At 46.9% G+C, this 25,999-nt stretch overlaps 1 long non-coding RNA gene across 2 annotated transcripts in view; it reads left to right on the top strand.

The window, feature by feature from the left end:
- The window catches only part of LOC137561160 (uncharacterized), a 150,683-nt gene extending 130,346 nt beyond the window's left edge, over window positions 1-20,337 (top strand). For both annotated transcript variants that reach the window (XR_011029899.1, XR_011029900.1), the window contains exon 7: window positions 20,238-20,337. This is a non-coding gene — a long non-coding RNA (uncharacterized lncRNA). The remainder of the gene's footprint in view (window positions 1-20,237) is intronic.
- Window positions 20,338-25,999: the final 5,662 nt, after the last annotated feature.

Below are 25,999 nucleotides of genomic sequence, written 5' to 3'. Positions count from 1 at the left end.
AAAAAACAGGTGCTGATTTGAATGTTTTTTTTTTTTTTTTTTTCGTACAGCCCCGCTCTGTTGCTTTAATTTTTCCCAGGCACTAGCCCAGCCCACTAGCCCAGCCCACTAGCCCAGCCTCAGCCCCGTCTAGCATGCCACTCACGCTGCTGTGCTCTGCTCAGGCTCCCCCTTGCTGTGTGCACCGCGGCGATTGACGTCAGACGTTCCGTGTGCAGCGCAGCGCTGACGTGATGTCGCTCGGCCAGGCAGCATAAAACTGCACACGCCACGTGGTGTCGGCGTGGTGAGGGTGGAGGCGTGAGGAGAGAGGGAGCCAGGAGCGCGGAGACGAGAGACGAGCAGCGAGAGAGAGACCGTCAGTCAGAGCCTGGACTGGAGACAGAGAGTGGGGAGGTCTGGAGTCGGAGAGAGGAGAGCCAGTCCCATTGTGTGAGTGAGAGAGGCCTAGTTCAGCACGGGCATCGGGCGGGGGGGCCTTTTGCTGCGTCATCATCATTGCCTGCCAGCGCTACCTGGGCCAGGGCCAGTCAGGCCCGCTGGGCCTTGCTAGGCTGGATCACGTTCTAATCCTGTCAGTGTAATGTCCATACTATATTTATATAGAAGTAACATCTTATCAAGCACTTTACAGAGTGCATAGTCAGGTTTTCAGAAGAGCTCACAATCTAATCCGACCATACCCTTATATCCTATTATACTCCAGCACCTATTATACTCCAGCACTTTACCACGCCCCTCTTTTGATGACCACGCCCCTCTTTTGTTGGCCATGCCCTATTTTGACCACACCCTCTGTTGTTGACCACGCCCCTCTTTCTGGCCTCACCCCTCTTTTTTGCCCCCCCCCAAAAAAAAATGTGCGCGCCGCAACACCTAGCCCCCCTTCAAAATTATCCAGCGCCTGCATAGCACCCCCTCAAAAAAATTCCTGGAGTAGTCACTGGATGTACAATCCATCCAAGGAACAGGGGAACTTCTTTAAGAGTAGTGCTGGTCATGCCTAGGAGAACTCATGAAGAAGCATGGGATTTGATTGATCAGCTAACAGATTTGCAAAGCTCTGATTTGCTGTGATCACATCCTGCTTTAGCACATGATCATGGCTAGCAAATCAGAGAGTTTCATACCTATCACCTGACCAAATTGATCACATGCTTTTCCTCAAATTCTCCTAGACAGGGCCATCACTGTTCAAGAGAACGCACATTGAAAACAACCAAAACAGAAGTTTTCTCCCAGGTGATATTTTCACACCTTATCAACATCACTGGCAAGCAAGAAAATATATAGAATAATTTTGACAGAACTACACAGTTGTATTGCTCATCGTGTGCTGAGAAATCATGAACCTGTCGGTGAGCAGATAAAGCAATATGTAAATACAATAGGAGAGAGGGCCTTGCTGAGAGGGGCGGGGGAGAGGCGGTGATGCGGCGCTGATAGACGCATGGTGAGGCAGAGCTGCAGCTGAAAGCTCTGCCTCTCACGGAAGCGCTGCCCGGATTGCCCCTCTGGGAGTTTGGGGGGATTTAGTTAGATTTCAGCCGTGGGGATGCAGCGTTTTAGTTAGGGCAATCATGTAAAAGATATTTTTAAAATAAAAAGGTAAATTTTATCAGAGTCTCTTTAAGTCGAAGGGAATGGAATAATCTGCACCACGGCACACTGCATCACACTAGCCCAGGTGTGTGTGGGGGGGAATGGAGCACAGGGAACGCTGTTATATTTATTTAGTCTATGATGGATTGGGTTACCTCCTCCTCCTGGTACTGCATGCTAACATCGTGAGACTACTTTTTAAGTAAACAGAAACCTTTGCACTCCTTCCATACAATAAAAGTCAATATTTGTTAATTATATTATCAGTAGAAAAATTTGCAAAAAGTATGGCAGCATGCAAGCTGATGCATTTCTGACCCCACCGGGTCCTTAGTTGTAGGCTCCTGATGCATGTGATGTCAGCAGGAGCCTCAGGGTGGCAGCATAGAACATGCAGCTCCTGGGAGGAAGAGGGGACCAGATTCAGCATGGTCTAGGTGAATATACTGTAACTGCACCCCTTATGCTTACCTTGCAAAAAAGGGGGGAGGAGGAGTGAAGCAGCTGGTCAATGTGGGGAATAATGGGGAGGGGGGGGGGAGAGACAGAGAGTTCATAGGGCCAAATTTCTGGAAAAGCAACAAAACAAAGGCCTGGGCCTTGGGAAGCCTCAGCCCAAGTGTGCAGGAGAGAAACACACTCTAAAGGGAAACTGATGTTCAAAGGAGCTACAGTATTCATGAAAGCAAGGGACTGCTGTACATGGATGATAGACCTAGAAAAGGGTGCTGCACATGACAAGGGAGGGCACTGCTTCACAAGAAAGGGGAGCCACAACATACTTGGCTTAGGGGCACAAAAAGTATAAATGGGGGGGTGCCAACTGCCAAGAACATTTTGTTGGGGAGCCCAGGCCACTGATGTTACACCCCTGATCTGCACCAATCAAGGGAAACTTTTATGTAGTAGCTGCACATTTCTAGTGGTCCAATTCAGTGCAGACCATCCCTAATTAACTGCACATTATTTACGCTGAGAAACGTTCTGCTTGCTTTTTAACCACTTGAGGACCTAGGGCTTTGGCTTTCTACCCCTTAAGGACCGGCCACTTTTTTTCCATTCAGACCACTGCAGCTTTCACGGTTTATTGCTCGCTCATACAACCTACCACCTAAATGAATTTTGGCTCCTTTTCTTGTCACTAATAAAGCTTTCTTTTGGTGCTATTTGATTGCTCCTGCGATTTTTACTTTTTATTATATTCATCAAAAAAGACATGAATTTTGGCAAAAAAATGATTTTTTTAACTTTCTGTGCTGACATTTTTCAAATAAAGTAAAATTTCTGTATACATGCAGCGCGAAAAATGTGGACAAACATGTTATTGATAAAAAAAAACCCATTCAGTGTATATTTATTGGTTTGGGTAAAAGTTATAGCGTTTACAAACTATGGTGCAAAAAGTGAATTTTCTCATTTTCAAGCATCTATGACTTTTCTGACCCCCTGTCATGTTTTATGAGGGGCTAGAATTCCAGGATAGTATAAATACCCCCCAAATTTCCCCATTTTGGAAAGAAGACATCCCAAAGTATTCACTGAGAGGCATAGTGAGTTCATAGAAGATATTATTTTTTGTCACAAGTAAGCGGAAAATGACACTTTGTGAGAAAAAAAAAAAAAAAAGTTTCCATTTCTTCTAACTTGCGACAAAAAAAAAATGAAATCTGCCACGGACTCACCATGCCCCTCTCTGAATACCTTGAAGGGTCTACTTTCCAAAATGGGGTCATTTGTGGGGTGTGTTTACTGTCCTGACATTTTGGGGGGTGCTAAATTGTAAGCACCCCTGTAAAGCCTAAAGGTGCTCATTGGACTTTGGACCCCTTACCGCAGTTAGGCTGCAAAAAAGTGCCACACATGTGGTATTGCCGTACTCAGGAGAAGTAGTATAATGTGTTTTGGGGTGTATTTTTACACATACCCATGCTGGGTGGGAGAAATATCTCTGTAAATGACAATTTGTTAATTTTTTTTACACACAATTGTCTATTTACAGAGATCTTTCTCCCACTCAGCATGGGTATGTGTAAAAATACACCATAAAACACATTATACTACTTCTCCTGAGTACGGCAATACCACATGTGTGGCACTTTTTTGCACCCTAACTGCGCTAAAGGGCCCAAAGTCCAATGAGTACCTTTAGGATTTCACAGGTCATTTTGAGAAATTTCGTTTCAAGACTACTCCTCACGGTTTAGGGCAGTATAGGAACCCCACAAATGACCCCATTTTAGAAAGAAGACACCCCAAGGTATTCCGTTAGGAGTATGGTGAGTTCATAGAAGATTTTATTTTTTGTCAAAAGTTAGCGGAAAATGACACTTTGTGAAAAAACACAATTAAAATCAATTTCCGCTAACTTGTGACAAAAAATAAAATCTTCTATGAACTCACCATACTACTAACGGAATACCTTGGGGTGTCTTCTTTCTAAAATGGGGTCATTTGTGGGGTTCCTATACTGCCCTGGCATTTTAGGGGCCCTAAACCGTAAGGAGTAGTCTTGAAACGAAATTTCTCAAAATGACCTGTGAAATCCTAAAGGTACTCATTGGACTTTGGGCCCTTTAGCGCAGTTAGGGTGCAAAAAAGTGCCACACATGTGGTATCGCCATACTCGGGAGAAGTAGTACAATGTGTTTTGGGGTGTATTTTTACACATACCCATGCTGGGGGGGAGAAATACCTCTGTAAATGGACAATTGTGTGTAAAAAAATCAAAAGATTGTCATTTACAGAGGTATTTCTCCCACCCAGCATGGGTATGTGTAAAAATACACCCCAAAACACATTATACTACTTCTCCCGAGTACGGCGATACCACATGTGTGGCACTTTTTTGCACCCTAACTGCACTAAGGGGCCCAAAGTCCAATGAGTACCTTTAGGATTTCACAGGTCATTTTTGTTTCAAGACTACTCCTCACGGTTTAGGGCCCCTAAAATGCCAGGGCAGTATAGGAACCCCACTAATGACCCCATTTTAGAAAGAAGACACCCCAAGGTATTCCGTTAGGAGTATGGTGAGTTCATAGAAGTTTTTATTTTTTTGTCACAAGTTAGCGGAAATTGATTTTAATTGTTTTTTTTCACAAAGTGTCATTTTCCGCTAACTTGTGACAAAAAATAAAATCTTCTATGAACTCACCATACTCCGTACGGAATACCTTTGGGTGTCTTCTTTCTAGAATGGGGTCATTTGTGGGGTTCCTATACTGCCCTGGCATTTTAGGGGCCCTAAACCGTGAGGAGTAGTCTTGAAACCAAATGTCGCAAAATGACCTGTGAAATCCTAAAGGTACTCATTGGACTTTGGGCCCCTTAGCGTACTTAGGGTGTAAAAAAGTGCCACACATGTGGTACCGCTGTACTCAGGAGAAGTAGTATAATGCGTTTTGGGGTGTATTTTTACACATACCCATGCTAAGTGGGAGAAATATCTCTGTAAATGACAATTGTTTGATTTTTTTACACACAATTGTCCATTTACATAGAAATTTCTCCCACCCAGCATGGGTATGTGTAAAAATACACCCCACAACACATTATACTACTTTTCCTGAGTACGGCGGTACCACATGTGTGACACTTTTTTGCAGCCTAGGTGCGCTAAGGGGCCCAACGTCCTATTCACAGGTCATTTTGAGGCATTTGTTTTCTAGACTACTCCTCGCGGTTTAGGGCCCCTAAAATGCCAGGGCAGTATAGGAACCCCACAAGTGACCCCATTTTAGAAAGAAGACACCCCAAGGTATTCCGTTAGGTGTATGGCGAGTTCATAGAAGATTTTATTTTTTGTCACAAGTTAGTGAAAAATGACACTTTGTGAAAAAAAACCAATAAAAATCAATTTCCGCTAACTTTTGACAAAAAATTAAATCTTCTATGAACTCATCATACACCTAACAGAATACCTTAGCGTGTCTTTTTTTCTAAAATGGGGTCACTTGTGGGGTTCCTATACCGCCCTGGCATTTTACAGGCCCAAAACCGTGAGTAGTCTGGAAACCAAATGTCTCAAAATGAATGTTCAGGGGTATAAGCATCTGCAAATTTTGATGACAGGTGGTCTATGAGGGGGCGAATTTTGTGGAACCGGTCATAAGCAGGGTGGCCTTTTAGATGACAGGTTGTATTGGGCCTGATCTGATGGATAGGAGTGCTAGGGGGGTGACAGGAGGTGATTGATGGGTGTCTCAGGGGGTGGTTAGAGGGGAAAATAGATGCAATCAATGCACTGGGGAGGTGATCGGAAGGGGGTCTGAGGGGGATCTGAGGGTTTGGCCGAGTGATCAGGAGCCCACACGGGGCAAATTGGGGCCTGATCTGATGGGTAGGTGTGCTAGGGGGTGACAGGAGGTGATTGATGAGTGTCTCAAGGTGTGATTAGAGGGGGGAATAGATGCAAGCAATGCACTGGCGCGGTGATCAGGGCTGGGGTCTGAGGGCATTCTGAGGGTGTGGGCGGGTGATTGAGTGCCCTAGGGGCAGATAGGGGTCTAATCTGATAGGTAGCAGTGACAGGGGGTGATTGATGGGTAATTAGTGGGTGTTTAGAGGAGAGAACAGATGCAATGCACTTGGGAGGTGATTTGACTGCGGGTCTGCAGGCGATCGGATGGTGTGGGTGGGTGATCAGATTGCCCGCAAGGGGCAGGTTAGGGGCTGATTGATGGGTGGCAGTGACAGCGGGTGATTGATGGGTGGCAGTGACAGGGGGTGATTGATGGGTGGCAGTGACAGGGGGTGATTGATGGGTGATTGATAGGTGATTGACAGGTAATCAGTGGGTTATTACAGGGGAGAACAGATGTAAATATTGCACTGGCGAATTGATAAGGGGGGTCTGAGGGCAATCTGAGCGTGTAGGCGGGGCGATTGGGTGCCCGCAAGGGGCAGATTAGGGTCTGATCTGATGGGTAACAGTGACAAGTGGTGATAGGGGGTGATTGATGGGTAATTAGTGGGTGTTTAGAGGAGAGAATAGATGGAAACACTGCGCTTGGGTGGTGATCTGATGTCGGATCTGCGGGCGATCTATTGGTGTGGGTGGGTGATCAGTTTGCCCGCAAGGGGCAGGTTAGGGGCTGATTGTTGGGTGGCAGTGACAGGGGGTGATTGATGGGTGATAGGTGATTGGCAGGTGATTGACAGGTGATCAGTGGGTTATTACAGGGAAGGCCAGATGTAATGAATGCACTGGCGAATTTATAAGGGGGGGGGGGGTCTGAGGGCAATCTGAGCGTGTGGGCGGGTGATTGGGTGCCCGCAAGGGGCAGATTAGGGTCTGATCTGATAGGTAACAGTGACGGTTGGTGATAGGGGGTGATTGATGGGTGATTGATGGGTAATTAGTGGGTGTTTAGAGAAGATAACAGATGTAAACAATACATTTGGGAGGTAATCTGACGGCGGGTTTGCGGGCGATCTAATGGTGTGGGTGGGTGATCAGATTGCCCGCAAGGGGCAGGTTAGGGGCTGATTGATGGGTGGCAATGACAGGGGGTGACAGGGGGTGATTGATGGGTGATAGGTGATTGGCAGGTGATTGACAGGTGATCAGTGGGTTATTACAGGGAAGAACAGATGTAATTAATGCACTGGTGAATTGATAAGGGGGGGTCAGAGGGCAATCTGAGCGTGTGGGCGGGTGATTGGGTGCCCGCAAGGGGCAGATTAGGGTTTGATCTGATAGGTAAAAGTGACAGGTGGTGATAGGGGGTGATTGATGGGTGATTGATGGGTAATTAGTGGGTGTTTAGAGGAGAGAATAGATGTAAACAATGGATTTGGGAGGTGATCTGATGTCGGATCTGCGGGCGATCTATTGGTGTGGGGGGGGTGATCAGATTGCCCGCAAGGGGCAGGTTAGGGGCTGATTGATGGGTGGCAGTGACAGGGGGTGATTGACGGGTGATTGACGGGTGATGGACAGATGATTGACAGGTGATCAGGGGGGATAGATGCATACAGTACATGGGGGGGGTCTGGGGGGGGGGTCTGGGGAGAATCTGAGGGGTGGGGGGGTGATCAGGAGGGAGCGGGGGGCAGGGGGGGGATAAAAAAAAAATAGCGTTGACAGATAGTGACAGGGAGTGATTGATGGGTGATTAGGGGGGGTGATTGGGTGCAAACAGGGGTCTGGGGGGTGGGCAGGGGGGGGTCTGATGGGTGCTGTGGGCGATCTGGGGCAGGGGGGGGGGGAAATCAGTGTGCTTGGTGCAGACTAGGGTGGCTGCAGCCTGCCCTGGTGGTCCCTCGGACATTGGGACCACCAGGGCAGGAGGCAGCCTGTATAATACACTTTGTAAACATTACAAAGTGTATTATACACTTTGTATGCGGTGATCGTCGGGTTAACATCCCGCCGGCGCTTCCGTATGGCCGGCGGGATGTTGCGGCGGGTGAGCGGCGCCAGGCGGAGGCGGAGGATCGCGTCACGGATGACGCGATCGCTCCGCCCATGCCCATACAAGGACCGCCGCCAATTGTCAATACGGCGGTCCTTGCGGCGTCCACTTCCCGGCCGCCAATTGTATATACGGCGGTCGGGAAGTGGTTAACAGGAACAGGATACTGTGTTTAATGCTGTTGTGTACTTCTGCACCTACTATCCCTGGTCATTAATTGCTACACCTATTACACATGACTCTTATTACCCATAAAGTCACCAATGAAAGAAGGTAATTCATCCTGCCAGGGCAAGATGTTTGTGGTTTTGTAAGTGTACTAAGACAACATGCATATAAGCCCCGGTCTTCCTGTATTTATTGGATGTTTCCTTTCCTGTGACATTTACCTTGCTATAAATGGCACTTCAGTAAAGGTAGACACACTCTCTGCAAGGCTTATACTTGATTTGATGAGAATAAGAATAAGAATACTGAATCAAATGAAAATCCATTTATATGTAGGGTGTTTCTTGATCAATTTGGACTGAGAGGTCGATCAGGAGAACATTTCCTTCTTTTAGTTGAGCACTGGAGAGATCACAGGTAAGAGGTCAGGAATGACCACCTTTACCTATATACCTAGTAGGGGGTGGCTGATTGGTCACCCCCTTATTAAGTCCATAAGCCCCCCATTCTGTTACCACTTCCTCCCTCAATATTGAGACAATAGTGCTTTGCAAGGGGAGAGGGGAAGGTTTAACACCTCCTTAGGGCCCATTCACACTAGAAATCGCTAAACGCTAATGCAAAACGCTGAGCGTTTTTCTGGCGTTTTTTCCTAGCGATTTTCCACTGTATAGAGAGCGTTTTTCCAGCGATTAGCGTTTTGCGATTTCTAGTTCAATTCAAATACTTTTATTGAATCGCTAATCGCTCCAGAATCGCTCAGAAAACGCTGCATGCAACAAGTTTGTGTTCCAGCAAATCGCTAAAGGCTTAGATGAGAACACTTCCATACACCTTCATTGTGCACACGTTTTTCAAATCGCTAGCGATTTTCAGGTGAGCTGAAATCGCTCTGAAAACGCACAAGTGTGAATGGGCCCTTATCAAGGTACCCCCGATGTTAAAAGCCAAGTTGGTAATGATCAAGAGGTGGAACCCCATGCTCACTTGCTCCACTCTCCTGGCCACCCATCTACACAGTTGATGATGATTTAAATAAGGCTTGTGGGTGAGGGAGCGAACAGGTTTTTTTTTTTTTTAACTTTTCTTTGTCTTTGTTCTCTTTCTGAGTCTCATTTTTCTTTACACACCTTGCATGGCTGTAGCACATTTTTTTAAAAATAAATATTGAAAACAGCCTCCCCTTAGTGCAGTGCAATGCTTGGCAGCAAAATGAGAATCTTGCATGCGCAATCCCTTAGGCATTTCAATTAAGCAGTTTGTAGCTCTTGTTGTGCATAGAGAAGAACATCCTCCAAGTGGTCACAGATGATTCTGTCTGATTCTGATTCTGATGCAGCAGTGTATATTATCTCAAGGGATTACAATTTACAAACCTTCAGCTTAGTAAATCAACCTTGCAGCGTGTTCACATCTCTTCAATGCATGTCTTCTTAGTGAAGGTGCGTAGATACATAGACTTTCCCCTCAATGTGTGTAGATTAACAGGAATGATCTAAATCCTGCGAGTGACTGATGGAGCAGAGTGTTCTGTACACACAGAGGGGCACCATGTATAACAAGTTAGAACTCTGTACTGAAGAAAAAACATGCAGACATAAATCATACACAACCATCAGGAAATGCAGCTTACTTAAAACAGAGGGGAACAACAGAGAATGAATACACAAAATGACAATCCTATAAACATCATCACCACACTTTACACACAGTGACAACTTGTGGTTGTTTAGTATACTGCAGTTTAAGGTAATAATGTTGTTAAATCTCTAAAACCCACTGCTGTACATTGGCTGCTGCCTGTTAGAGAGAGGAGGCATAAATGTGCTGGAGAAAAGAGAGTGGCTTCCGCGGGCGAGGTAAGGAAAGGAGCAATGCACTTGCCCATCAATTGTTGCTTAACCTCCTTGCCGGTTATCCCGAGCTCAGCTCGGGGTAACCTGCGCAGGAGGATTTGTCAAGCCCCGCTGGCCTGATTTGCATAATTTTTTTTCCTACACGCAGCTAGCACTTTGCTAGCTGCGTGTGGTACGCGATCGCCGCCGCTACTCGCTGATTCGCCGCTGCCCGCCGCGCCGAGCTGCCCCCCCTCAGACAATCAGTGCCAGGCAGCGCTTAGGGGTGGATCGGGATTCCCTCTGACGTCATCCTGCCCCGTCGCCATGGCGACCGGGGAAGCCCTGCAGGAAATCCACTCCTGAACAAGATTTCCTGCTTACTCTGATCGCCGGAGGCGATCAGAGTGGGTGGGGGGGATGCCGCTGCTTAGCGGCTATCATGTAGCGAGCCCTGGGCTCGCTACATGATTTGAAAAAAATAAAAATTAAAAAAAGTGCTGCGCTGCCTCCTTGCCGGCGTGAATTGGACAGGCAAGGAGGTTAAAGATCCGGCATGATTATTAAGGAACCTTGGAGGACAACTGTACACATGCTGGATTCTCAGCTAAGATGGCCCCGAATGGCTGCCTTGGCCAAGAACAGTCTAGCTTATGTATGAGGCTTAAAGTGAACCTGAGGCAATCCCAAGGTCAAGAACAAATTCAGGGTTCTACCTCCTTACCCTACTCCCACTGCCATGTATCTACCTCCTTACCCTGCTCCCACTGCCATGTATCTGCCTCCTTATCCTGCTCCCACTGCCAGGGATCCACCTCCTTGCCCTATCCCCACTGCCAGGGATCTACCTCCTTACCCTACTCCCACTGCCAGGGAACTACCTCCTTACCCTACTCCCACTGCCAGGGATCTAGTCCTTACCCTACTCCCACTGACAGGGATCTACCTCCTTACCCTATCCCCATTGCCAGGGATCTACCTCCTTACCCTACTCACATTGCCAGGGATCTACCTCCTTACCCTATCCCCATTGCCAGGGATCTACCTCTGTACCCTACCCCCACTGCCACGGATTCATCTCCTTACCCTACCCCCACTGCCAGGGATCTACCTCCTTACTCTACCCCCACTGCCAGGGATCTACCTCCTTACCCTTTCCCACCTGCCAGGGATCTTCTTCCTTACCCTACCACCACTGCCAGGGATCTTCCTCCTTACCCTACTACCACTGCCAGGGATCTACCTCTTTACCCTACCACTACGTCCAGGGGTCTAGCACCTTACCCTATCCCCATTGCCAGGGATCTACCTCTGTACCCTACCAACACTGCCAGGGATTCATCTCCTTACCCTACCCCCACTGCCAGGGATCTACCTCCTTACCCTACCCCCACTGCCAGGGATCTACCTCCTTACCCTTTTCCCACTGCCAGGGATCTTCCTCCTTACCCTGCCGCAACTGCCAGGGATCTACCCCTTTATCCTACCACCCCGGCCAGGGATCTACCTCTTTACCCTACCACCATGTCCAGGGATCTACCACCTTTCCCTACCCCCACTGCCAGGCATCTACCTCCTTACCCTACTCCCACTGCCGGTGATCTACTTCCTTACCCTTCCCCCACTACCAGGGATCTACCTCCTTACCCTACTCCCACTGCCAGGGATCTACCTCCTTACCCTATCGCCACTGCTTGGGATCCTCCTGAAGATAACGACCGTGCTCCACTTCACATACGAGTACGGCTGTGCTGCACCCACGCAAGTATGGCCTCACTTGCACGGTAGCATTGAGCCGCTAGTGCACGGCTTACCACGCATGCGCAAGTGCACTTGCACAGGCACAGCATGGCCATGCTTGTGCATGAATATGAGCACGGTCAGATTTCATTCGGGGGTCCGCATGTGGCAACTGTGGGGGCCAGGAGGGTGTGGGAAGCCCCTGCAACCTCCAGAGGCTTCCTTCTTCTTAGGGATCTGTTTTTTAACTCTAGGCCTGCAATTACCAGCAAACCGTGCATCAAGAATTCTAGTGAAACTACATCTCCCAGCAAGCCCTTACAGCATGCTGGAGGCATGTCGCTTTACCCCAGCATGGAGACTTACAACACACTCCTGTAGCATTTAAAGCATGTCCTATAAAACCATATAAAAACAGTAGAATTGTCTATATAAAATGCTCTCCTAGTCTCAGGCTCCCCTAACGCCACAGATTTGTGACAAACAGCCCAGATATTTGTTGTTTCTCCACAATCATTAACAGTCTCTGCTTTGTGGTTTTCTCCTCTTTTCATTCTTTTTTTTTTTTTTTTATGCTAGAGACATTTATGTCTCAGTTGCCAAACATTTCTGTGAAAATAATGTGGGAGGATTGTGACAGACATAATTCTCCATCCTACAGCCTCATCAAGTTGAGTTCTGTTAAGCCTTACCCGCTGGGCCCGGCTTCTTTTAAAGTTTCCGCCCTGACAGCTGGATTTATTAGTTTTGAAATTTGTACAAAAATCACACGTCACGTCGCAGGAAAGCTGTCAAAACGTCAGCCAGAGGAGATCTCGCATTAAAAGCCTTTCCAGGCAGCCCGTCTCTCTTTAAAGCAGCAGAATGCAGCCTGGAGAAATATCATTTTCTTTTTTTTTTCTTCTCTCCTTCTCTTCTCCTCCTGTGCTCAAGTCCTGCAATGTCAACTGCTTCATCCCAGCTTTAATTATAAAGTGTGGGGTAGGCGGTGTGCCATGTGAATACACAGAGGTACTCACACCATTTCCACGTGTTAGCCACACTCTCTGTCTATACAAACACACATTGTATGCGTGTGCTGTGCACAGTAATGCTACTGACAGCCTGTACATATAAATCGGGTGTGCAGACCTCCTCTAAAGGTGCCCATACATCAAGAGAGAGATCTCTTGGCTGCCCATACATCGGTGAGCATGCGCAGAAGAGCCGACTGGCGAGATTGAGCCAGATTACCGGTGCTGATTGCGGCTGAACGGAGGGCAACAGGAGGAAGGCGAGGGATGCATCAGCACTCATAGGGCTGGAGGAAGCCCCGTGTAAATATTAAATCTTTTTTCTTTTGCCGTCTCAAGTTTACTTTAAGTGCTTCAGAAAACAGGACCGTATTCGACCACTGGGTCGAATAGCTCAGAGAAGCTCTTTTGCATAGATTACAACTGAAGTTTTTTTTTTTAACTGTACCTGTACTGGAAAACAATATGAGACTCTTTTATTTGCTTGTTATATTTTATTCTTAGCTGTACTACACATACAATCAGGCCCAGATTTACCTCACCATCCATGAACCTACAAACCCCCACAGAACAGCAAGTGTGCTGGCGGTCCCAGCTGTCACTTCTTCTTTTACTCCCCTTGCCCATCACCGGTAGCTACAGGTGCCCCTTAGTATTAAATAGCCAGAAGCACCCTCAATATTAAATAGCTAGAGGTGCCCCCAAGTATTGAGTAGATAGAGGAACCTCAGTATTAAGTAGCTAGAGGTGCCCCTGACTGAAGGGAGATCTCATCAGTGGAATGCCAAGAGCAGGGTGAGTAACATCTCACTTACATTCTCATCAGGACTCTACATAGGGAAGGGGGGAGGCAATCAGGGAGGGGAGTGAGCCTCCTTTCTATCATCAGGCACCTGTAGGCATGTGCCTACAGTGCCTTATGGTAAATCCAGCCCTGCATACAATTCATTATATCATAAGTTTATTTTTGCTTCAGGTTTGCTTTATCCGATCGCATACACAGCGGTGGAGAAAGTCAGATTGTGTGTTATTCCTGTGGTGTGATGCATACAGTAAAGCAAACAGTACATACAAACGTTGCTTCTCTGCTGCTGTTAACGCGCGTGTTATGTGGTACTGCATTGCATGCACCTCGTTATGCCAATGGATTCCACCACACTGCACCGCTGATGCCACAATGTGAACCTACAAATACAATATACCGGAAGTGCTCAGCCACACTATATCGCTTTTCTGAGTGCTTTGTGATTAATAAGCGCTTTTTGAGCGCTTTTTAAGAATCGCTCCAGTTCACTTTCATTCATCTCTGTAAAAATCGCCGCAAACGTGTACACGAAAAATTGCAGCAATTTTTAAGTGATTTTTATCACAATTTTAATGAAAGTGAATGGGAGCGATTTTTAAAAAGCGCTCAGAAAGCACTGATCAATCACAAGCGCTCAAAAAAGCACTTATAGTGGGGCTGAGCCCTTAGTGCATCATGTTAGCAAAGCAAATAAGCAATTATATTGTTCAACGCACCACACTGCAATGTGTCGCTGTGAATGTGGTCTCAGGTTTAGAAAAGAACGTCTGTCACTAATTGCGTTCGTCAATAATTACAAGCCATTATTTGCAAAAATAACAGTAATATACCCTCATGACCTACGTATTTAAAAAGAAGTTGAGTGCCCAAGGTAACTATTTATGTATTTTTTTATGTTACTTTTTTATACAAGTGTTTTATTTTGGTAACTATGGGAGGGGAGGTAAGGGGTTAATTTATGGGGTATTTTATGTATTTTTATTAAATGTATGTAGGGTGTATTTTTACTATTTGGCCATTAGATCTCTCTCTCTCTCCCCCCCCCCCCCCTTCCTTCCCAAACACACACACTTTATCTTCCTGTGCCTACTGTTAGTATGCTAGCAGGAAGTAATGTGTGTATGTTTTTACTTTCTGTTTTTCAATGACTACGGCATCTTATTAGTGGCTGGAAAGTGTAATGGTTAAGAGCTCTGCCTCTGACACAGGAGACCTGGGTTCAAATCTCGGCTCTGCCTGTTCAGTAAGCCAGCACCTATTTCAGTAAGGAGTTTCTTGGGCAAGTCTCCTTAACACTGCTACTGCCTACTGAGTGCGCTCTAGTGGCTGCCTCGCAAGCGCTTTGAGTCCGACAGGAGAAAGGCGCTATACAAATACTGCCATTATTATTGATGCCGGTGATCGTTGATCGCAGGCATTTAGATCGGTGAATAGGAACTGCTAGAGCGCTAACCGCGACGCCATCATGCTGCTTGCTTTTGAGTAGGGATGCTCACTGCGTACCACGTAATTAATTTTTGCGCGATTCCGGACGGAATTTGGTGGTTCCGTTCCATTGCATCGGAACGGAATTGCCATAGCGCTATAGCGGAAATTTCGCGGAACGATGTGTAATTCCGGCAGAATGCGGATTTTTGTACGCCAATCACAAGGAAGCCCCTAGAAGAAGCTTAAAGTGAGAACAACAGGATTTCTTCATGAAAATAGGAATTTCTGCACCAATCAGAGGCTTACAAAAACCACCCAAACGGATTTCTGCATGAAAATCGTAATTATTTCAGCACCAATTACAGTCTTAACAAAAACCAATCAATCCTATGTTAGCAACCAGCTCCCTAGCTATCTCACCTATCCCAACCATTTTGTATAGGTCCCATAGCCTACGCAACACCTCCTGTGGCGCCAAAACCAGCGCCATGGGACCGCCGCCAGGTCCCAAAGCTTACGCGACACCTCCTGCGGCGCCAAAACCACCGCCATGGGACCACCGCCAGGTCCCAAAGCTTACGCGACATCTCCTGCGGCGCCAAAACCACCGCCAGGTCCCATGGCTTAAGCAACACCTCCTGCGGCGCCAAAACGACCGCCCCCTGGGACCACCGCCAGGTCCCATGGCTTAAGCGACACCTCCTGCGGTGCCAAAATGACCGCCATGGGACCACCGCAAGGTCCCATGGCGTAAGCGACACCTCCTGCTGCTGCTGCAAAAAAAAAAAAACTGGAACAACCACTAGGTCCCATGGGCTACCATTTAGCAAAAAGGAGGTTTCATTTGCAATTACTTTAATTTTTCTGCCGGAACTCGCAACTCCGTGGAAATTTGCAAAATTCCGCAGAAATGTAATGGTGACGGAATTTAGCGCTGGCGCAATGCCGCAATTCCGGCAGAACGGAATTTGCTCTTTCCAATCATCCCTACTTTTGAGTTACAAACTCAGTTTTGAGTGTGTAACTGGCCAACTGGGCATGAAAGAGTGACTGTGATTTTTCATGTCTGTTATCCTGAAATCAGGAGTGAACTCCTTGCTTTTTTGGGTTTCGAGGTGGCAGTGATGACATATTGATACCTTCTGTTTTAAAGAAAGGCAGTGCAGCCTCTGTGACTTGCCAGTTTATAGGATTTGACGTTTGATGGGTCACAGACACACCATCTCCAACAGGCATTCACATTACAGATAAATTAGCAGCACCTGCAGCAGGACTGGGCTTATCTTGACAGGAGCAGAGCCTTTTAATAACTGTCAAGATAAACCTGTAAACCCACAACAGGTGGTGTTAATTACTGTGATGTGAAGTCCTGACTCCATTCAGTAAGTGCAGATCACACCTGTCAGGACTTTTATCCCGGCCTCAGCCAGAGTGGTCCTAAAGCACACACAACAGACCTGGTGCCCTCATGCTACCAGTTTGTTGGGAAGTATGAGTCCATCATTTTTCTTAAAGAGGCATTGCAGTGAATGTTGTAAATTATTCACTACTATTATTCGACTACTGCAATGCCCTTCTGTCTGGTCTCCCTATGACCCGAATAGCCCCACTGCAGTCAATCATGAATGCGGCAGCCAGAATGATCCACTCCTCCCATCGCTCCACCAGGGCGGCTCCCCTCCGTGAATCCCTCCACTGGCTTCCTATCCAGTCCAGAATCAGATTCAAGATATTGTGTCTGACCTACAAATCTGTCCACAAAACCTGTCCAACCTACATTTCCGAGGTACAAACCTAGCTGCTCACTACGCTCCTCCAATGAACTTCGCCTGACCGTCCCCCGCATCACCCAGTCCCATGCACGCCTCCAGGACTTCTCAAGAGCCGCTCCAACACTATGGAACTCCCTACCTCCACCCATTAGGGCAGCCCCCTCCTTCAACACCTTCAAGAAGGCCCTCAAAACTCACCTTTTCACTCTGGCCTACTACCCCTCACAATTGCTCTAAAACCGCAGCTGAACTCTGGTCCCCTACCTCTTGTGTCCCCACCTCTCCCTCTAGATTGTGAGCCTTTGGGCAGGGTCCTCCTCCTTTTGTGTCCTACCTGATCATGCACCTCCATTACTGTGAACCCATGCTATGCATTTGAGTGAACCTAATCTCCATGCTCCCATCCAGTGACTGACTAAGCATTACCTTGTACTCATACTGTGCTGTGTGATCTGTTTTTTCTTGTATTCCTGTATTGTCATATTGCTGTATGTCACCCCTAAATATTGTCTGTAACCTAAATTAATGTCCAGCGCTGCGTAATATGTTGGCGCTTTATAAATTCAATTAATAATTATAATAATTCACTTTTACAGTAATTTTTCTTGGGTTCAGCATTATAAACACTGCCTATATCTATATACAGTATCCCTATTGGTATGTAACCCCCACCCTCCCAGTGATGTTTAGCCTAGACCATGTACAGTAGCTATGCAGAATTCTTCTCCCAGAGCATTCTGGGAGAATAGGTTTATTTTCTCCTGGCTTCAAAACCTTTCAGTAAACAAACATTCTGCAGAGCTGCACCTGACAGTACTAAAGATCGTCTGCACCTATGATAAATTTTAGAATGTAAATAGGAGTGAACAATGGGCAAACAATGAATAAATAATTTATACATGAATATTGCAAAAAAAAAGTAAGTATTCATTACATTATTTTACTACAGTTCCTTAGCCATTAGAAGGACCATACTATACTAACTTATTAGTGCGCAGCACTGTAGAATGCAGGAGAAGTAGATATTAGTCAGCCTCATGGATAACGGCTCTCTTGGCTGTTACATGCCAAGAATAACAAAAAACTTTATTTACAACACACATTACAGAAACAAGATGTATTTAGACATTTTCTACAAAGGGCACGTTTCCACTGGCGCGCCAAATCTTCAGAGTTTCCCAGCAGGCAAATCGCACAGGGAAACTCTGCCATAGGGTACAATGGCGCTGCTGGCCGAATCGCTCGCCCTAGCGAGTCGGCTGACGTTTCCATCTGTTTCGGTGCAGGAGGCTGACATTTCCATCTGTTTCAGTGCGGGAGGCTGCGAATCCCATAGCTGTGCATGGCACGGCTGATGGGATTCGTCTGTGTAGCCGCACACCAGGAAGTGACGCCGTGCGTCTTGCAAACACTGCACGCCCTGTAGCTATAGCTGGTAATGCATCTAACCTTATAGATATACACATACAGTAATAGACTGTTGTTGTTGTTGCTAAATACATGTTCCAACAAAAGTCCTAGTCCAGCCTCATGTTTTTCAATGCATAAGACAGTAAGTTTGCATTAAACTAGAAATGGACAATGTTTTCTGCATTGCATATCTGTAGTTTATGCAAGAAATACATTTGTAATATCTGGCTGGCTGCATCATGTAGACTAATTTCCTGTTGAGATGACAGTGCAAGTTGTCTACGCTCCCCCCCCCCCCCCCCCCATAACCAGTCATCACGCACACATGAAGCAGACAGGAAGGAGTTAGGAGGAGACAGCAGCCAGTCTCTCCCTGTGAGTAGAGCTCCCCCCCATCTGTCCCACACCCTCCCTCTGTTGAGAGATCAACTCTCTATGGTCAGCACACAGAGAGTGTGTCCTCATGGGTAAGTGTGCTGTATTTAAATTTGCAAAATGTGAAAAAGGCCTAAAAGTAATTTCATCCCCAATATAAAGAGAGAAAAAGAGAATGAAAATGAGGCTCTGACCTGGGCTCCAGTACCCCCATGAACAGCCATGCATTGTGCAAGCCATGCAGTGGATGGAATCTGGTGGTTATTACTCTTGTGAGACGGATTGATGTATCATGTGAGAGTGTTCACAAACTTGTGTTTGCCTGATCAGCCTCAGTCACCCTGTTTAGACTCTGTACACACTGTCATGTAGGTTTTTATGTACATCCCTAATTCATGCTAAGTGGCCTTTCAATACCGTGCTTGAAATATGACCACGAGAAGAATAGCTTTATATACATGATATAGTATTTACGACTTCTTTGCAGAAGAGCTGACTTTTGCAAAAACTGATGATATAAGCCATTTTTTCACTGTGCCACTACAGGAGAGCGCACAAACAGGCTCATGCCTTAAGCCCTGGAGAAACATATAAGGCTTGATTCACAAAGCGGTGCTAACCTACTTAGCACGTCTAAAGTCTTTAGACTTGCTAACCAGGGTGCTAAGTAGGTTAATCCATTGAGAAATCCGGTGCTAACCTACTTAGCACCCTGGTTAGCACGTCTAAAGACTTTAGACGTGCTAAGTAGGTTAGCACTGCTTTGTGAATCAAGCCCATAGAGGCATAGCTAGGTTTTTGAACTGCCTGGACTTCTGTGGCAGATGTGTAGCCTATTAAGGGAGGATATATTTTGGTTCAGTATTAGCAGTAAGTGGATGCTGAACTTACTCAATAATCAACCCGTGGGACCAAATGGATCCTAGGCAAAAAAAATAAGTGCACTGAAAGTAGGTACTTTATCAATAACACGGAGAGGAGCGCTAGAGGGAGGAGAGGAGTAGATAGTAGTGGGCAGATAGCAGGATAGAGCAGGGGAGAAGATCTGCCCCTTCCTTATTCTTTCAAAGGTGCTGAAGGGACTGGAAGGCATTGGGTGATGGTACAGTCCGATCCAGCACTCCCCCAGATGCTGCACCCAGGGACAGATGTCCCCCCTTGCCCCCTCTTAGCTACGCTTCTGGTAACATAGCCTAGGTCTTGGATGTGCTTAAGTTTCCTGTACACATGTATACAGGTCATTTGTGAAGTAACAACATTTACTGGAAGTAATACACATTTATCACTGTAGACTTAGTGATAACTCTTTGGCAGGAACGCCTTATCACTCACTGTCTGATTGCCCCCATATAGTGAACTTGGGCTAGTATACTAGTATGTCAGACTCAATCATTTCTGCTGCATGAACAGTTCTAGCCATTGACCATTTAAAATTCTTAATTTGTTTATTTTGGGTCCTCAAGTATCATTGCTTTATGTTCCTGAGAGCCTAATTCGACATGGTTCTCAAGAGAACTCCATAGGATAAGTTATCTAGTGATCTGAGCAGCAGCCCACAGGTTTCATATTCTTACTCTGTTTATATTCCCAACTACTAATATGCTCCTTTCCCCCAGTATTTGTCTGCTGTTCCTCTGATAGCTATCATGTTTATGCTTGTTTACATTTTGTAGGATACCTTAAGGGTTTGAATGAAATGAAGAAGACACTGATATATATTCTACGTGTCCTGAAGCCAATACCACAAAAGAGTCAGGCTGCTGCAATAATCAACTGAAGTACGTGTCAATGTCACATTTTGCCATAAACTGTAAACTCAAATGGATTTTACTAGGACGTTTTCTGAAATTACTCCTGATATTTTCTCTAACCTGATTGGAAACTAGAGTCCTACAACAGGTCTAGTACCTACGGATACCCTCAGCTTTCTTGGATATGGAGGCAAGCACAGACCTATTTGTGCCATTAAAGGCTCCCATACATAAGCTAATGACCAGCAGATCGACCATCAGCCAGATCTCTCTGATTGAATCGGATCAGAGAGGGATCTGTTGCCGGTCCATACACCACAGACTGATTTCTGACAGATTTCAGCATAAAAACTACCCAAAATTGGCCTAGAGCTGCAGCGTTCGCTGCTGCCTGGCTACCCCCAAGCGTTAAAGAGACACTGACGCGAAAAAAAATGATGATATTATGATTTGTATGTGTAGTACAGCTAAGAAAAAAAACATTAAGATCAGATACATCAGTCTAAAGGTGCCCATACACTCGTCAGATTGGCAGCAGATAGATAAGAAATGCATCTAATGATCTATCTGATGCGTTTTTAGAACATTTTTTACCAGGATAGAATTCCAATAGATTTCAGTTTGAAATCTATTGAAATTCGATCTGATGGCATTTTTTTGCCATCAGATTTCCATTAAGGCCAATGCAAACTGATAAGCAATCTCATCAGATCGACCTAAATTTTCCATCCTGCCTGGTCGATGGAAATCCATCGAAATCAATCGAAATCGGCCATCGATCGGTCGATTGGCCAACCGATTTGCAAACGATCAATCGATCGATCGGGATCGATCGGTCGGCCAGAAAATCGGCTGAGTGTATGGGCCCCTTAATTGTTTCCAGTACAGGAAGAGTTGAGAAACTCCAGTTGTTATCTCTATGCAAAAAAGCTATTAAGCTCTCCGACTAACTAAAGGCAGCCATACACTGGTCGATGTGCCACCAGATCGACCAGCTGACAGATCCCTATCTGATCGAATCTGATCAGAATCAGAGAGGGATCGTATGGCTGCCTTACTGCAAACAGATTGTGAATCGATTTCAGCCTGAAACCGATCACAATCTGTTCAGCTGCTCCTGCCGCCTGTCCCCCCCCCCCCCCGCGCATACATTACCTGATGCGGGCTCCGGGGCGCCTTCTCCTCTTCTTCTCAGCGCTGCACCCGCTCCATCCCGGCGCTTCCTGTGTTACTCCGTGACCAGGAAGTTCAAATAGAGCGCCCTCTATTTGAACTTCCTGGGTCACTGCAGTGACCCAGGAAGCGCCGGGATGGAGCGGGTGCAGCGCTGAGAAGATGCGGAGAAGACGCCTGGGAGCCCGCATCAGGTAATGTATTTTTCGTCGGATCGGCCGCCGCTAGCGACGCGCACTTTACCCGCGGGCGATCGAGGGTAATTTCCCGCACGGCGCGATCGATGGACCGATCCGATTTCGGGAGGAAATCGGATCGGCGGCGGCGTTTACCGCGTACGATTGGCAGCAGATTCGATCCCAGGATCGAATCTGCTGTCGAAACGGGCGAGAATCGGGCCAGTGTATGGCCACCTTTAGTCGTGGAGAGGGCTGTTATCTGACTTTTATTATCTCAACTGTAATTGAACTGTTTACTTTTCCTCTGCTAGAGGAGAGTTCATTACTTCACAGACTGCTCTGAAAGACTCATTTTGAATGCTGAGTGTTGTGTAATCTGCACATATTATAGAGAGATGCAATGTTAAAAAAAACACTATATACCTGAAAATAAAAATATGAGAATATTTTCTTTGCTGCTAATCTTCTAGCAATTATTCATAGTACACAACCAATTCATTATATCATATATTTTTTTTCGCTTCAGTGTCTCTTTAAGATGTCCGCCAGATCCCGTGCTCCCTAAAATCTCCCCTGTCCGCCGGCATGGTTCCTGGCCTCCTCTGCCATCACCTCGATAGCCTGTACCACTTGGCACCAAGCTTGTGTGTGTGACAACACACCCGGTGTCAAATAGTACAGGCTATCGCGTTGACTGTGGAAGTGGCATCGACAGAGGCCAGGAATCCTGTTGGCAGACCGGTGAGATTTTAAAACTCTGCTCACTGGCATTGGGGGACACTGTACGCTTGGGGGGACACCAGCTGGGAGTCAGTCAGGTATGTCGGTCTTTACAATATGATCGCCGCTTGCCTGATTGAGCACTTGCGACTGAGATTTTCCAACAAGTCTGATCGATCCTTTCAATCGATTTTAACTCAATTCGAAACATCAATAGGGATCTGCGCTATAGACAGACGAGTGTGGAACCTCAACATTTTTTGTAATGATGGAACCATGCTTTCATAATACATGTAGAATGCGGTTCGGCATTGTGTTTGGTGAGATTAGTAAAATACTTAATTTCTAGGCATGGAAATGACAGCTCCTGTCTTGTTGGTACCTTGTAGGCAATAAAGCGAACATCACTGATAAGCAAATTACAGTCATAAAAGTTTTTCTGGCAAAATACAACTACTGAGCACAGGGGAGGGAGATAAAAAGGTCAATAGTTCATGTATTTAAAGAGTAATGGCCCATACTCACGAGGGACTTTTGTCGCCTCAACACGCGGCGCGCGCGTGTTGCGGCGACAGGTCGCCCGTGAGTATGGGCCGTCGCACGCGCGCGCACCCCGAACTGTCGCCCGCCGCTCTTGTCGCCATGCGATTGAAAGTTTCAATCGCATGGCAACAGTCGCCGCCGCACCTCCGCCGCAACTGTCGCTAGTCCGCGTGAGTACGCGGACTAGCGACAGCAACCTCCATAGAGGTGAATGAAGCTTCCGGCGGGGGGAGGAGGAACGTCGGCGACAGCTTCCGTCTCGCCGCTGGTCCCTCTTCCGCGTGTGTACGCGGAGGGACCTGGAGAGAAGCTGTCGCCGGCCTGTCGCTAGCACGCTCACGTGTGCTGGCGACAGGCCACTTCTGCAGCCCGTGAGTACGGGCCATAACTCTTATGGCCCATACTCATGGGCTACAATTGTCACCGCAACACGCGGCGAGCGCGTGTTGCTGCGACAGGTCGCCCGTGAGTATGCGGCGCAACACGGGCGCGCACCCGAACCGTCGCTCGTCGCTGCTGTCGCCAGGCGATTGGCGCGGTCAATCACCTGGCGACAGTCGCCGCTGCAACTCCGCCGCACCTGTTGCTAGTCCACGTGGGTATGCGGACTAGCGACAGCAACCAGCAGGGAATACCCTGAGCTTCCGGCGGGGGGAGGAACATCAGCGACAGCTTCCTTCGCATCAGACGTGCTGTCGCCGGCCTGTCGCGCACACGCTCCCGTGTGCTAGCGACAGGCCACAAATGTAGCCCGTGAGTATGGGCCATTAGACATGAAAACCAAATAAAATTCTTTATTTCTATCTGTTGAACATATAAAAATGAATGTTGAAAAGGCAATGCCTAATTTCAAAATCAAACTTACTTTTTGATTGCTGCTATTAATCCTCATGTCCCCAGCTCTTCTAGTACGCAGAATTCAGCCGCAAAAGAGAAGTAGCAGTGCAGGCTGGGGCGGGGGTGGGGAGTTCTCCTTTATTTTCCTCCCCTTCTCCACAGACACAGCTAGTTCAGCCTGATTAGCTGACACCTGTGTCACTCTCCCGCCTACTCCTCTCATTGGCTGCCTCTCAGTCTGCCACCGTCCGCCCCCTTCCTGCACTTCAGCCGACAGGCATGATCTCTGCCGCATTATGTGGGCACCTCCGCATACAAGGGGACCCCCCGACCCTGCTACCATTTCCACAGGGATTCCCTGCATTTAAACTCAATCCTATAGCATCTCCGCTCAACGCTGTCCCGCAGCACTGTAGAGCTTAGCGGGGAAGAATATATGCAGTGCACACAGACTCGCCTCAACATGGTTCCAGGCGATGGAGCTACATTTATTCTTCCCCACTAAGCGCTGTAATGCTGTGGGACGAGCGGAGATGCTGCAGGGTTCACATAAAATGCAGGGGGAGTCCCTATGGATACAGTAGCAGGACTGGGGGTTCCTATGGATGCAAATGCTATTGCTGTGGGGAGGAGGGGGGAGTACTACCAATTACTGAATCTGAGAGAGCCTAAGCGCTTTGAGTCCTGTGGGAGAAAAGCGCTATAGAAATGTTATTGTATTGTATTGTATTGAAGTGACTTCAAGTGACTTCAGCATTGGCTTCAGCTGGAGGGACTAAAGATGGCCCCTGCCAGCAAACAGAATTCTCTCAATTTACCTTTTTCTATTTTATAAAATTCACTGAAATTAACATGTGGACAGTGCAATACATCTATTATGTAAGTAGAGCCTGTATTTATCTACTTATATACTGTATGTAGTTTTTTTTATCTGGCATAGTATGGCTGACAGATCCTCTTTAAGTCTGGGACATTTAGTAGGCTGTCACTGATTAGAGACAGTAAAATATTCAACCTACTTTGTAAATGTTTAAATATAAAAGAAAATTGTGGAATACTTAAAAAAGGTCATTTTTAGGAGTGGGAGGATAAATATAATTGTTTATCTCATCAGTTTATTTTCACCTCTGGTTTAGGCCCCGTTCACACTTGCGTTTTGCCATGCAAACGGACCGGATCCTGATCGGTTCCGATCCGGATCCGGTCCGTTTGTATCAGGCATGCATCAGGCTGCCATCTGGATCCGTGGGCAAAAAATAGCGAAATTTAAATAAAAAAATGTTGGGGTCAGCAGAAGGTGCACCTGGTGCACGTGTAGAATCAGGTTCCTCCGCTGTAGGCCTCACCTCCACCTCCGACATTCTGCCAAACAGCTCCAGCACGTCTGTCACTGCTGCTCCACTCCAGACATGCTTGGCCCATGTGTCCCCATCCGAAATGGCCGCTTGGATACGCATAGGAAGTGGGGTAGAACGTCAGGTGTTTGTAGGCAGTGTGTTCTGTGCCTTCCGTTTCCCATTGGTTTCTGTGTTCCGGATGGTGCTGTCAGGCTCAGGTCCGGCTCCGGTCCGGGTGCGTGGGCCGGAGATCCGGACCCAAAAAATAGCGCATGTTGGAAAAGTGTCCGGAGTCCGGATCCGGTCCGGCTCCGTACTGTACGGAACGGACACGTGTGAACGTCCGCATAGCCTTTGCATTGCTATGCGGAACGTACGTTCCGTTTGTACAGTATATGGTCCGGATCCGGCATGGCGAATCCGGACAGGGAACGCTAATGTGAATTGGGCCTAACTTAAAGGGCTTTTAAAGGACCACATCATTGTAAAATGTTAAAGAAAATCTGCATCAAGAAAAAAAACGCCCCTGGGGGGTACTCACCTCGGGAGGGGGAAGCCTCGGGATACTATCAAGGCTTCCCCTGTCCTCCTCTGTCACATGGGGGTCTCTGTCTGTCCCTCGGAAGATGGACTTGCTCAAAATGTGTCTGTAAGAGGTCCAGAGTCATTAGATTAATATAACCAAATGTAAGTGGTAGCTACATAGGAAAAAAGTCATTTGCAGTGAATTTTATGCTGGGATAAATGTACCTTCCATTTGTATGTGGTTTTACATGGTATAGTTTTTCATAATAGTGTTTATTTAAATTGAGAACAGGAGGTGGCAAGCTCTGCTTTCTGGCTGGAAATAAAAGACCTGCAGAACTTGTATCCAAAAGAAAAACAGTATATTGGT

This window comes from Hyperolius riggenbachi, chromosome 3 (assembly GCF_040937935.1).
Source record: "Hyperolius riggenbachi isolate aHypRig1 chromosome 3, aHypRig1.pri, whole genome shotgun sequence".
In the NCBI taxonomy this organism is placed as follows: domain Eukaryota; kingdom Metazoa; phylum Chordata; class Amphibia; order Anura; family Hyperoliidae; genus Hyperolius; species Hyperolius riggenbachi.
Note: the sequence above shows the minus strand (reverse complement) of the source record. Positions and strands in the feature narration are given on the sequence as shown.